Source organism: Urocitellus parryii, chromosome 2 (genome assembly GCF_045843805.1).
Source record: "Urocitellus parryii isolate mUroPar1 chromosome 2, mUroPar1.hap1, whole genome shotgun sequence".
Classification (NCBI taxonomy): domain Eukaryota; kingdom Metazoa; phylum Chordata; class Mammalia; order Rodentia; family Sciuridae; genus Urocitellus; species Urocitellus parryii.
This window is the reverse complement of record NC_135532.1, coordinates 67,142,395-67,157,073: the sequence shown is the minus strand read 5'-3', so window position 1 is coordinate 67,157,073 and position 14,679 is coordinate 67,142,395.

The following is a 14,679-nucleotide window of genomic DNA, read 5'->3' as shown; positions in this document are numbered from 1 at the left end:
TATTGCAGACTTGGTGAGGTTGTGCACACCTGTAATCTCAACCATTTTGGAAGTTGAGGTAAGAGGACCATAGGTTGGAGATTGGCCCAGGCAACTTAGCAAGACTTTGTCTCAAAAAAAAAAAAATATATATATATATATATATACACACACACACACATACATATATATATGAAGGATTGGGGATGTTGTCGAGTTGTAGAGTGCCCATGGGTTCAATCCCCGATCCTGCAAAAAGAAATCATTGTAGATTCATCTTTGAATTATTTTTGTTTAGATAGTTTCCCTAGAAAGAAAAGTACTAGATTTAAAACTTTTGTGCATTTGTTATGCTCTTGATACAATTTCTTGAGCAAATTGTTTTTTAGAGAGCAGATATCAATTTATAAAAATTCCTACTTATTCCAAGGCCAACATTTACTGGGCTCATAATAGGTCCCAGGCACTATTGCAAGTATGTTCACAAATACTGATTTGTTCAATATTCACAACATATTTAGGAGGCAAACACTATTAATAGTCGCAGTAGAAAGATGAAGAAATCAAGGTATAAGATTTAAAGACTTATAAGCAAGATTTTAAGTAATAGCTCTAAGTGATGAGTCTAGGATTTGAACATAGGCAATGAGGTTCCACAGCCTCCATTCTAATCACTACCCATGCTACCTCCTCATAAACTTGTTATCATTTAAAAATTATTGCAGATTAAATACCCACAAAATGCTATCTCATGCTTTTAATTTGATTAATTGGTAAAACAGAGTATTTCTGTTTTTGTGAGTATTTCTTAGCACTTTGTTTCTTCTTAGTAGTCCATCTATTTGTGTCTTTGCCCATTTTATCTCTTTAACCTAATTGCCCTAAAATAGAAAATATGAATAATGTATTATGGGACCATGAGCTTCTAGAAATTCACTGTGCCAATTCTATAAAAATGGCTCTAGATCCCAGACTGGAGGATTGATAGGCAGATGGGAAGTGAACTGCTGGAGTGGGTCATATGGCCACAGCTATGGGGATGAAGACCTGTTAGAACATTTCTTTTGGAGGTATCAGTAAGTTTGTGGAGGAGCAAGCACAAGGGAAGAAAATGAAAGGTTTTCAAATGCCCTTAGAATTAGTAGCTTTAAAAACAACTTAAAATAGTACGTGGGGTAATGAACACCACTCTGTTTTAAATGAAGAGTACATTTAATGTGAAGAGTCATTTGGTTAGTAGGTAAGCAACAACATTCTAAAATTATTTTTATGGCTTTGTTTATAATTCTAATTTTGAGCAATGAATTTTGGCTTGAAGATAGCTTTGAAGACAACATGGAAGTACTTCAAATTTTGTCCACTTTTTTTTAAATACAATTGGCATAGGGAAAAATAAATACTATAAATACTTTCATATTGTAAAGGTTAAAGATATTTTGTGGTACTTAAAGCATACTCATTATTCTACAGTGCTATTTAATAAAATAAAAAGTCTATTTTAATATATAAATATACAAATTCAGCAATTTATATGCAATGTAAATGTAGTATATAAGAAAAACAAATAAGTCTTCCCTTTTGTTTTTGTAGATCTGTATATTCAAAATATTTCACCATTGGTGATTAAGATAGACTGTCTTACTCAAATATGGGTAAAAAAAAACTGTCTTTACTTCCTGAGAATATAATTATACCAAACAGATATTATGCTAAGTGCTAAGTGTTAAACAATAAAAATAAATGTGAATTTCTAGAACCAGATGATTTGACTTTTAAATACTAAGTTTTGTACTATGTGACATTGGAAAGTTATTTCCCTAGGTCTCAGTTTCTGTTTGTAAAATAGTACTGACCAATGCTGAGGGTCTTCTCATTCTGGGTGAATTTAAATAAATGTCTTAAATTTCTATTCAAATTTATAAAAAATAAAGAACATATTTAATAGAATTGTTGTTAAGGTTATACCATTTTCATGGAACAAGTAGGCGGATGCTCTCTTTTTTGTCTTCCTACATGAGTTGTATATAATTTATTGAGTTTGATTGGAATTGTTCTGTAAAATCTATGAGTCTTTTTTTTCTTTATTTGTGATGCAGAGATTTAACCCAAGTCCTCCTACAGTGGAGGCTAGTGCCCTACCACAGAGATACATCTCCATCACAAATGCCCAGCCTAAGCCCCCACATCTTGATGTGTATTTTAAAAAACACCCCACTGCTGATTCAATGTGTCTCAAGAACTTATTACAACTGTTCCCTGTACTAATAGTTACATACTTTCACTACACACTGAGAAATCTTATTCTCTAAAATTATGAACTATTAGTAACTTGGCTGTTTGAATTTACATCAATAAGAATTAAACTTCTCATTCTTGCCAGGATAATCTGTCGCCAGAATCAAGATCCAAAGTATTTCCATTCCTCCAATGTGTCCCTTTTCCCCATTGCAGTGAAATCTCCCAATACTCCTAACTTTAGTCTGATCTGCTTCCATCACTGGAGATGATGTTTTTATTAGAACTGCAAGTAAAGAGAATCTCACGGCATTTGTCCATATTGTTAGGTATATCAACAGCTAATTCACTTTTATTGCTCAGTGGCATTCTGTGGCTTAGAAATATCACATTTTGTTTACTTACCCATCAACTGATGGATTTTGGATAGTCTCATCTTTGGCTATAATGAATAGGACAGTTACAACATCTATTCACATTCACATCTTTGTGTGGACTTTTGTTTCCATGGGTCCTGGGTGAATACCAAGAAGTAGAATCATTGAATTCCCAGGATTCTTTCTTATTTCCTATAATTTTGTGGTACTGTCTTCTATCACTGCCTCGATTCACTTCTAGCTTCTCTGCTTTCCCCTTTTTTGTACCATTATCATAAAATATATCCTCTATATGTTATAAACCCAACAATTGAATTTTATAGATAATTCTCTTATATTATTGTCTTAAATTCCTTAAAATTGAGCTCTGCTAATGACAAATTCTGTCTTTGTTAATCTGAGAAAGTTCTTATTTTGCCTTCATTTAAAAAAAATAGTTTTGCTGGCTATGAGCTTCTTGGTTGCTTTGTCTTTTTTCCTCCAATACCTGTGAATATGGGATCCTACGGTCTAGCCTCCGTTATTCCTCAGGAGAAGTCAACTGTTGATGTTATTTTACTTCCATTGTATTGAGTGAATCATTTTTCTCTTTCAAGATTTACTTGTTGACTTTCAACATTTTGACTATTGTTGTCTAAGTGAGGATTTCTTGGTGTGTATACTACTTGGAGTGCATTAATCTTGGAGATGTGTAGATTATCATCATATATGAAAAGTTTTCAGTCGTTAAGTTTTTTTCTGTCTCATTTTCTTCTCCTATTACTCCCATATGTTTTTATATGCTCCTGCTCTTAATGATGTCTCAAAGGTCTCTGAGGTCTATTAATTTTTTTTATATCCACTTCTTCACACTGGATAATCTCTATTGTTTTAATTCAAGTTCTCTGATTTTTTTTCTTCTTTCAGGTCCAATCTATTAAGTCCTCACTGGTGATTTTTTTTCATTACAATTTTTACATATTTCAACTCTACAAATTCCATTTGGATCTTTTATAATTTCTAAATGCTTATTAAGTTTCTGTATTTGATGAATCTTACTTTCCTTTAAATAATTTAGGCATGGTTAGTTTCCTTAGTTCCTTACAAGTGTTTTGTAATAGTTTTTTAAATCTTTGCAAAGTCCAATGCAAATTATTATCTATTGCCTGATTCTCTTTTCTTGTGTATGGGTTATATTTTTCTATTTATTTGCATGACTCAAAAATTTTTAAATAAAACTTGGAAAATTTATATAATGTCTCACAGTGCCTGTGATTCCTGACTTTTACCCTTGGTTATTTAATACAAACAATTTTGACTATTCATTCACTTGGTCTGATTCTATAAAGTCTGTTTCCCCTATTAGGCAATTTCTGATGTCAGTGCTCAGATTTTTTTTCTCTTTTTTTTTAAAAAAAAAAAAATTTTTTTTTTTTTTATTGGTCGTTCATAACATTACATAGTTCTTAATACATCATATTACACGGTTTGATTCAAGTGGAAATGGAAGGCGATCCTCAGGGTTATAAAAAAAAAAAAAATTAAGCTCAGAATTCCAGAAGTTGTCCTAGGTCAGCATAGATTAGTTTTCAGCCAGTGATTGGTCAGGATTGTGATTAAGTATTCTGAGCCAATAAAACTTCTGCTCATTTCAGGAAAACTTCAAATCCACACTGTTTTTTTAAACCAGGGCTTCATGTTCCCCAACTGTTTCAGAGTGAGTGTGCACAGCATTGCAGATCACTAGGGATGAGTGTGAGCTTGCCAGGGCCCTTTGAGACTGTCTCTTTCTGTCATTACCTCCTTGTTAAGTTTCTGGCAGGTCTGTTGTTTTTCTGATGCTCTTGGTTTCCAGTTGCTTCTCTAATTGTTTATCATGATTATCTCTATGTTTTCAAGGGAAGATGCTTTTAGGCATTCACAGGCTTTCAGTTTTCATTTAAATCAGTTCTCTCAGGCAGTTCTGCACAGCTGATAACCCTCAAGCCTTACTCCCCTCCTTGAGCTTAGTTCTGTTCACTGTGCTGGAGCTGAGATGGGGTGGAGTCGCAGAGAGTTGGGATCTACTCCTTGAGTAACTCCTTTGCCTTAAGAGGGAGCTGAGGATGGTCGTATTACCTATTCTGCTTGACAGCTGAATGCATTTTGATTAGTTGTACACAATTGCAGCTGGCATAGAAATTCTGCCCTACAAACTATAGCAGGCAATAGAAGCCCGCATCTCTTTAATCTGTAGCTCATAGCTCACAATGCTAGACTGGGAGAGAAATTTGGCTATTTGGGAGCTAGGCAGAAAACGTATCTTCTTTGTTTCCTTGAATAGATTGTCCCTCACAGATTACAGGGGAGGCAATGAGAAAGCTGGCAGTTTACGCCTCCCAGAATGAAACCATTATTGTACAACTAAGAGGTAGTAAAGGGAATGGCGGGAAATTAGCCATCCTCTTCTTGGTCATGTCCACCCAGAATAAACCTTCTGGTACATGGAGTAAGAGCTGGAGGTAGTGATGGAGCAGTTTCTAGCCCAAATGCCGCAGACTACCACTGTTCTAATTGGAATCCCATAATTTTTTTCAACAATGCTTCTCAGGTTATTCCCTTCTCAATTTATAACATTTGGTCAATTCCTAAAGATTTTAAGCAGTTGTATTTTGGGTAATTTTCACTAGTTCATTGATTCTTTTGCTGGAGAAAAAGTCTACAAACTCACTCAGCCAAAGTCCCATCTTTTGCATGTATGATGTATGATTCTGCACTTGGTGTTTGACTCCAAGGCTAGAAATCAGACCAGATCTGACCCCCTTTCCTTTTTAAAATTAATTAACTAATTGATTTTAATTAGGTATATATATGACAACAGAACATATTTTGATTCATTGTACGCAATTGCAGCACAACTTTTTGTTTGGTTGTACCTGATATAGCATCACATCATATGTGAAGTCATACATGTACCTAAGGTAATGATGTTCATCTCATTCCACCATCTTTCCTGCACCAATACCCACTTCCACCTCCTTTTTTTAAACTGGCATGTGTCTTCCTTAGCTCTTCCATTATTAGAAGGGTTACTCCAGTCCGTTGTTGGTGTGGGATTCTTCTATGACAAAAACTAAAAAAGAAGCTTTTGGAATTAAAAACAAAACATCCCCCAAAATAAACAAAAATGATAAATACCTTTGTTCTTTCTATAAACTTGTTTTTAGAGATGATTGTCATACCCTAAAATAACAGAGAATTCAATTGGACTTAACACTGAACAATGATGTTGTTCTAGTCTTTATATAAGTTCTTCATAAAATACTGGAATGATTTTATGCAACAAATGGGGAATCACAGACCTAGAGATATAAGGGGAACTGAAAATTTAAATACTAACACAGCATAATAACAGTGACGTGGCTTAGATAAAATAATAGGTAGGTTAATTTTAGCTGAGAGGAGGTGGAAGATAATTTTGAAATGAACTGTGACAAAAATGAGTGGATGACTCATTTTTGATGCTCCAGATTTATAAAAAGCCAACTCCTGACTCAGTTGGCTGGTCATCAACAGAGGAATGACTCAGGAGAAGTCATCAGAGGAAGAGCTGTGGGGTTAATTGATGAAAAGTGAGGCTGACCCATGTCAGGAGATAATAGCTCATCTGCTTCCAAGGCCACTGTTTAATAATGAAGTTGCTATTTCCCCAGCCATGTAAAATTTAAAAGCAAATCACTTAAATAATACTTAGAGAATGTAAGAATATACACGATCACTATGAAGCATATTTAAAGAATTAACTTGTATCCACTATATATAATAACAAACCATTACCTTTGCTTTGCATATATTTTGGGCTAACTCCCACAAGTCAACTTCTTTATTTTCATTATTTATTTGCCTTTTAGATTTTCTCTTAATTTTGAGTCTTACAAAAACAGAAGCATTATATGTAGACTGTATAACAAATATTTTCTATATCAACATTGTGGGTCTCTCCCTAGCTCATTTTAAAATTTATTTTAGTAGTAATTGAAATATAACTCACATACCATAAAATCTTCAAAAAATTATTTGTGACCCACTAATAAATATCACACTCAGGTATTTTAGATCAGTACCATTCAAGATGCCAGCCTACAATGAGATATGGAGCTTGCAAACAAATATAAATCAATTATAAAATTAAGAAGCTACACTTTGATTCATTCAAGTTTTTGTTGATTTTGTTTTATGATTTCTTCAATGATGGAAATATTGTGTTTATTTATCTTCTGGTACAAACATCTCATTTCCATCCATTAATAGATAAAGATCAGTGCTTGTCCTTGGAATATATAGTTAGTAACACTGATCTATACTTGATATTGGGACTACTAGATTATGTGGCAGGTGAATATTTAACCTTCTAAGATAAAAACCAAATTTCCACAGCAATTTCACCAATCAACGTTTGTATTGAAGTTCATGTTTCTGTGAGTGAATCTCAACATTTAATACTGGCATTCTTAGCTTTTGAATTTCTACTGACTGGAAAATTATAACTTACTATGAGTTAAATATAAATTCCTTACTTGAGAGAATGAGTTTCTTATTTTACATTAGTCATTCATGTTTCCTTTCCTGAGGTACACTATTAAATATCTTTTGTAATTTCCTATAATTATATTTTCTTATTTTTGATTCATAGGGTACCTATCGTCTATATTCCCAGTCATGAGCTTGATTACCTATCTATTTATCCATCATGGTAAATGAAGCTTTCTTACCTATGTATTGCAAACATCTTCTTCACTTTTGTGGCTGTATTTTTGTTTCTGCATTGTGGGTTTTTTGGAAGAACAAAAGCTATTTAATGTAGTCAAAGTTACCTACTTTCCTTTTATTTATCATTAGTGCTTTTGGTTTTTGGGATAATAATCAATTTTCCTTTACCTTGATTTATCAGTTTTACTTTTTTTCCCCTGTACATTTGGAGTTGACTTTTTATGTATAATATGAAGTGGAAATCCTATTAAAACTTTTTTTAGATTAACCAGTTTGTCCAGGGGTATTTATTGATAGTGATTTTCTGTGCTGTCCCTTCTTAATATGTACTTATTTCCATGTGTACATATGCTTGATTCTGGGCTTTCTATTCTTCTCTGTTGGTCAGTTTTTATACCAGTAACACACTATCTTAGTTACTATATTTAAATATAAATTTTAAGATTTGGTTTTGGCTATTCTTGGGCTTTTTTAATTCTATACAGATTTAGCTTGTCTTATTACTTACAAACCCTATTAGGACTTCCATGGGAATTACTTTGAACAAAGCAATTAATTAGACGTGTATATAACCATCTTGGACCCTGCACACTAACCTATTTGCCAGTGAATGTCACCAAAAGATTTCTATTGACATGTGTGGCAGAACCACCCAAGCTTACACCACCCAAATACTTATCCCTCTAAAAGTATAGGATATGACCAAATTGCTTTGCTTTAAGCCACCAAGTATTGAGGTACTTTGTTCCGATAATAGATAACCAGTGCAGATTTTGATGTATGGAAGAGAAGTGCTGGCATAACAAAAGTTTAAAACATTTTGTTTTGATTTGGAGGCCATATAAACTATTAAGTAGAGGCTGGAAGTTGGGCAATATTGTCACCTCTGCTAACATGGAAAATAGAATTTATATAAAAATTGGTGAATTTGAGAAAAATTTTAAGAACAGTGTTAAAAGTGCCATCTGATTTTTAAGCCCTATTTAATGAGATACAAATAAGAGGAAAATGAGCTACAAAAGGAAAATTTTATTTTTTCAAGCAAAAGTACAGAGTGATCGATCATAGGAGATAGATTATCCCAAGGATATTCACCTATGAGCCTTTATTAAGATGACTGAAAGAGTTGAGGGCATATCATGGAAATTCTCTACTAGACAGAAAGGCTTGTAGGGTTTAGGGAATTTTTTGCATAGCATCCTGACTCTGTCTGAAGTCCATGAGAGCCTGTCTTGAGAGATTGGTGGTGTGTTTATTATCTAATAGAGTGAACCTTACTGAAATGCTTAGGAATCACAAAGTTTATAAGAGAATTGCATTAGTACAATGAGCTTGAAATAAAAGGGACAGATGCATTTCAAAAAAACAAAAACAAACAAACAAAAAAAGGAAAACTCTTTGGTACTCAACTTTCTCAGAGAAGCAGGAAGAAATCAGAAAAGCTTATTAAATAGCCAGAATGGGAAAATAATAGTGAATAAAAGGTGAGTTGTGCAGGTCCAAGAGATGAAACAAAGATTCACAGAGAATTGTTCCCACAGAGTGATACTGTCCTTTAATCCAGGTACTGGTTAGTGCGCTTCCCCTTTATTCCCATTTTTTGAAGAGACTGTCCATTGCAAACATCTGGACTCTAATAGTACGGGCCAGGTTGGAGAGGAGGTAGATTATTTTATTTCATTTTTCAGCTGGTTTAGTTGGTAGGTCTTTGTAGTGGAAGACCATACTCAATGATATGCACGACCATATCTGGGGCTTCATGACAGTGCTATTTGTCAGAATCACGCTAGGGGGAATGAACTATTCCAAGACTCCATATAAGAAGTTGGACATCCCTGGGATGACTGTGCTAAAGTGGACTATGAAACCTCTCTGGGCAGCTGTTCCATTTGATTGCAGTCTTCCACCCATCCCTGCCAAGATGCTAGATATGTGATTGAACCTTGTTCGACCTTCCAACCATTATATCCAACAACTCCATAGGGAAAACATGACCTCAACACCTCACGCAACAGAAGAATCTCCCAGACAAGAATTGTTGCCAATTCCTGATCCACAGTATTTTTGAGACATAGCAGGAATTGTTAGTTTAAGCTACTAAATTTAGGGATAGTTCATTCTGCAGCAATAGATGATGGAAATAGAATTCTATAGATATAACTGTTCAGATGTAAAGTAAAACATGTGCAAGAACACTTATTGTAGTACAGAAAAATGTAAATATCCTTTTAATAGGAGACTGGTTAAATAAATCATGGTATATGTCCACACTGGAAAATACATGTAGCATTTAAAAATAAAAAGATTGAGGAACTTATTGTGCACTGATAAATATCTCCAGCATATTTTGTTTAGTAATGAAAGCAAAGTTCAGAAAAGTATGTTGAACATGAATTTATCTGTATAAAAAAAAATGGAGAAGGGGTATAGACAAGTGTTCAAATGTACAGAGATATCTTAGGAAGGATAGATAAAAGCTAATCATACTGGTGGCCTGCCTGGAGAGGGCATGGGTGACCATGGACAGAAGTGATTGGGTAATTTTGCCATATATCCTTTTATAGTTTATTATCTTTGTATTTTGAGCCATGAACATTTATGGTAAAGATGAAGTTAATTCCTGGGAAGTATTGAAGACAATTTGGATCTGCTGTAACACGGAAGCTATGACATGCTGCCTCGTAGGCCTTCTTTCTCTAGCTGAGTCCTTACTCCGTCTCCAGTGTATACTACCTCTTCATGAGTAGGAAACTTGACCTTAGTTCTTCTGCTTAAAATTCTTCAAAACCTCTGCATTTATCTTCGGAAAAACTCCAAGTTTCTCACTAAAGTATGGAGGTTTGCCTTAATTTGCTTTATAATGAATTTCCCCAGCCATGGGGGACCTCCTGTCACTACCCTCCCCCAACAGTGTGCCTTCTGGTGACACTCAGTTTCTAGTTCCTTGGAAACAGGATGATGGGTCACAGCTTCAGGCAGCTGAGGATGCTATTCTCACTGTCTAGGATGTGCTGTTCCCCCCATCTCCGGGTAAACTCCCCTTTATCCTTTCAAAGTGATATTTACGGGACCATCTAGTAATCAGAATAAATCATTCACTCCATTTGAGTGCCATTATACAGACCATTTTTTAAAATATTTCTCAATCTTTTAAACAATTTTCAAATTTATTTACTTATCTTCACTATTTGATTAGGATCTTATTGAAGGCAGAAATTATCTTCACATCCCAGTTCAGTTCCAGGCATAGAAGTTCTCAGAATCTGATTGAAGACAGATGGGAACATTGTTATATTTTCAATCTAGTACCATCCTCCATCTTATTCTAAATATTTTTTTCTTGATTCCAGAGTTTACTTTAAATCCACCATATTTTTTTTTCAAATTTTAGTGCATCATATTTATACAAAAGCATGGGGTTCATTTTGACATATACATAAATGCATAAAACGGTTTTCTCCATTCCAAACCCCAGTACTTCTCCCTTTTCTCCCTTTCTCCCTCTCCCCGATCCCCTTCCTCTTCTCTATTGGTCTTCCTTCTATGTATTTATATTTTAATGGATGCATTATATATAAAACTGGAAGGTATGTGGTATATTCACACATGTGCCCGCTATAATTTGTTCAACTTTGTCCTCCTGTTTTTCCCTGTTCTCTCTCTCCCTGCTCTTTGGTCCCCAACTTCTATTTTGAATTTGAAAACATTATCTGAGCTAGTATCTCTTCATGGCACCGTTATGAAATAAATAGCTATACTTATTGTTTTCATAGGGGATTACTGGTGTGTGCATTGCGCCAGCCCTGATTGCTTCTTTTTAAAATAAAAAGTATTTTTTTCCTCAGACACTTCACATTCCCTTTTGACTCAACAGTTATCTGTAGGCAGCCAGTTTTTTCTTGAGTGGAGATGACAAAGTAACAAAATGGAATGTAGCTTTTGGGCAGTTTAAATAAAAGTCTAAACAATGATAAAAATGGATTTGTAAAAAACAAGTATGATGAAATGTATTTTCTCAATTATTGTACCAGCAGAATAATCAAATAAAATACCCATTTTTAAAAAGTTTACTTGGCAAGTGTACTTGGCAATAAATAAATCCTGAGGTTTTTTTTTTTGTGTGTGTGTGTGTGTGTCTGTGTGTGTGTGTGTGTGTGTGTGTGTGCACGTGCTCCGGAAGGATCATGTAGGTGTCATTTGTTGCTGAGTAACTATGAAGCAAGGGAATACTTTACTTAATTATAGGAAAGACGTATTGCACATTTGTGTATCACGCCTGGATAAAAAGATTTAGAAAGAAAGTTATCTTCCTGAAAAATCCCTTGATAATTGCCTTACAGTCTCATTTGAAAACTTCAAGTGTGGAAAAGTAGATGTGCTAAACTTGTTCATATTCTCTTAGTGACAAGTGAATGCTTTTTATAGCTGGTGCTTGATGAGGGCTTCATTTGGAGGTTGGACTGTTCCTGATAACCAGCTTTGAGTAAAATGGAAACATAAAGCCGGCTGGTACCTGTGTTTGGTGTGGAATGGAGAGCTTTCCTCTGGGTATACATGGGAGCTTGGCAGTGTATCAGGTGGAGTCTTCCCTATTTTATGTTAATTCACATGTCATTATATTTTAAGTGTATTTACATAGCGTCATTTTGCTTTTATGCATTTAATCAATTAAAGCCATGATTTCATTTAAATACTTGGATGCCTCATAAATTCAGCTTTTCTCTAACCAAAGCAAAATCTTAGAGATTGCCATGGTGTTCTTATGGAGTCACTTAGCACCTAAAACTGTTTTTATTTTTGAGCAAACATAGGATGACTGCCTGACAAACATGTGTATTAATTATCTGGTGTATGTGTCCATGTATGTATGTATATAAGTGTGTGCACGTGTGTGTGTGAGAGAGAGAATATTAACTCTTCATTGCCAGTTTAATTCTTCACTTCTGTGTGGGCTTAGCTTTTCTCTCTCTCTCTCTCTTTTTTTTTTCTCATCTCTTTGCTAAGTGCTACTCTGGGTTTCCTTCAGTCACCCCAGGGGCTCCCTGACTGACCAAGTCTGTATCTAATTATTTCTTTTTTTTGGTACCAGGGAATGAACCCACATTGAGCCACATGTTGAGCCACATCCTCAGCCCTTTTTTTTATTGTTGGTTGTTCAAAACATTACAAAGCTCTTGACATATCATATTTCACACTTTGATTCAAGCGGGTTATGAACTTCCATTTTTACCCCGTATACAGATTACAGAATCACATCAGTTACACTTCCATTGATTTACATATTGCCATACTAGTGTCTGTTGTATTCTGCTGCCTTTCCTATCCTCTACTATCGCCCCTCCCCTCCCCTTCCCTCCCCTTTTCTCTCTCTACCCCCTCTACAGTAATTCATTTCTCCCCCTTGTATTATTTTTCCCTTTCCCCTCACTTCCTCTTGGATGTAATTTTGTTTAACCCTGAAGGTCTCCTTCCATTTCCATACAATTTCCCTTCTCTCTCGCTTTCCCTCCCACCTCTCATCCCTGTTTAATGTTAATCTTCTTCTCATGCTCTTCGTCCCTACTCTGTTCTTAGTTACTCTCCTTATATCAAAGAAAACATTTGGCATTTGTTTTTTTAGGGATTGGCTGGCTTCACTTAGCATAATATGGTCTAATGCCATCCATTTCCCTGCAAATTCCATGATTTTGCCATTTTTTAGTGCTGCGTAATACTCCATGGTGTATAAATGCCACATTTTTTTTTTTTATCCATTCATCTATTGAAGGGCATCTGGGTTGGTTCCACTTGGTTCCACAGTCTAACTATTGTGAATTGTGCTGCTATGAACATTGATGTGGCAGTATCCCTGTAGCATGCTCTTTTAAGGTCTTCAGGGACTAGTCCGAGAAGGGCAATAGCTGGGTCAAATGGTGGTTCCATTCCCAGCTTTCCCAGGAATCTCCATACTGCTTTCCAAATTGGCTGCACCAATTTGCAGTCCCACCAGCAATGTACAAGAGTACCCTTTTCCCCACATCCTCTCCAGCACTTGTTGTTGTTTGACTTCATAATGGCTGCCAGTCTTACTGGAGTGAGATGGTATCTTAGGGTAGTTTTGATTTGCATTTCTCTGACTGCTAGAGATGGTGAGCATTTTTTCATGTACTTGTTGATTGATTGTATGTCCTCCTCTGAGAAGTGTCTGTTCAGGTCCTTGGCCCATTTGTTGATTGGGTTATTTGTTATCTTATTGTCTAATTTTTTGAGTTCTTTATATACTCTGGATATTAGGGCTCTATCTGAAGTGTGAGGAGTAAAGATTTGTTCCCAGGATATAGGCTCCCTATTTACCTCTCTTATTGTTTCTTTTGCTGAGAAAAAACTTTTTAGTTTGAGTAAGTCCCATTTGTTGATTCTAGCTATTAACTCTTGTGCTATGGGTGTCCTATTGAGGAATTTGGAGCCCGACCCCAGACTATGTAGATCGTAGCCAACTTTTTCTTCTATCAGATGCCGTGTCTCTGATTTGATATCAAGCTCCTTGATCCATTTTGAGTTAACTGTTGTGCATGGTGAGAAAGGGATTCAGTTTCATTTTGATGCATATGGATTTCCAGTTTTCCCAGCACCATTTGTTGAAGATGCTATCCTTCCTCCATTGCATGCTTTTAGCCCCTTTATCAAATATAAGATAGTTGTAGTTTTGTGGATTGGTTTCTCTGTCCTCTATTCTGTACCATTGGTCCACCCGCCTGTTTTGGTACCAGTACCATGCTGTTTTTGTAACTATTGCTCTGTAGTATAGTTTGAAATCTGGTATCGCTATACCACCTGATTCACACTTCCTGCTTAGCATTGTTTTTGCTATTCTGGGTCTTTTATTTTTCCATATGAATTTCATGATTGCTTTCTCTATTTCTACAAGAAATGCCGTTGGGATTTTGATTGGCATTGCATTAAACCTATAGAGAACTTTTGGTAATATCGCCATTTTGATGATGTTAGTTCTGCCTATCCATGAACAGGGTATGTTTTTCCATCTTCTAAGATCTTCTTCTATCTCTCTCTTTAGGGTTCTGTAGTTTTCATTGTATAAGTCTTTCACCTCTTTTGTTAGGTTGATTCCCAAGTATTTTATTTTATTTTTTTTTTGAGGATATTGTGAATGGAGTGTTTTTCCTCATTTCCACTTCAGAGGATTTGTTGCTGATATACAGGAATCTCAGCCCTTTTTATATTTTATTTAGAGACAAGTTCTTGCTGAGTTGCTTAGGGCCTCACTAAGTTGCTAAATCTGGCTTTGAACTCAAGATCCTCCTGCCTCAGCCTCCCAAACAGCTGGGATTACAGGTGTATGCATTGTGCCAGCCCTGATTGC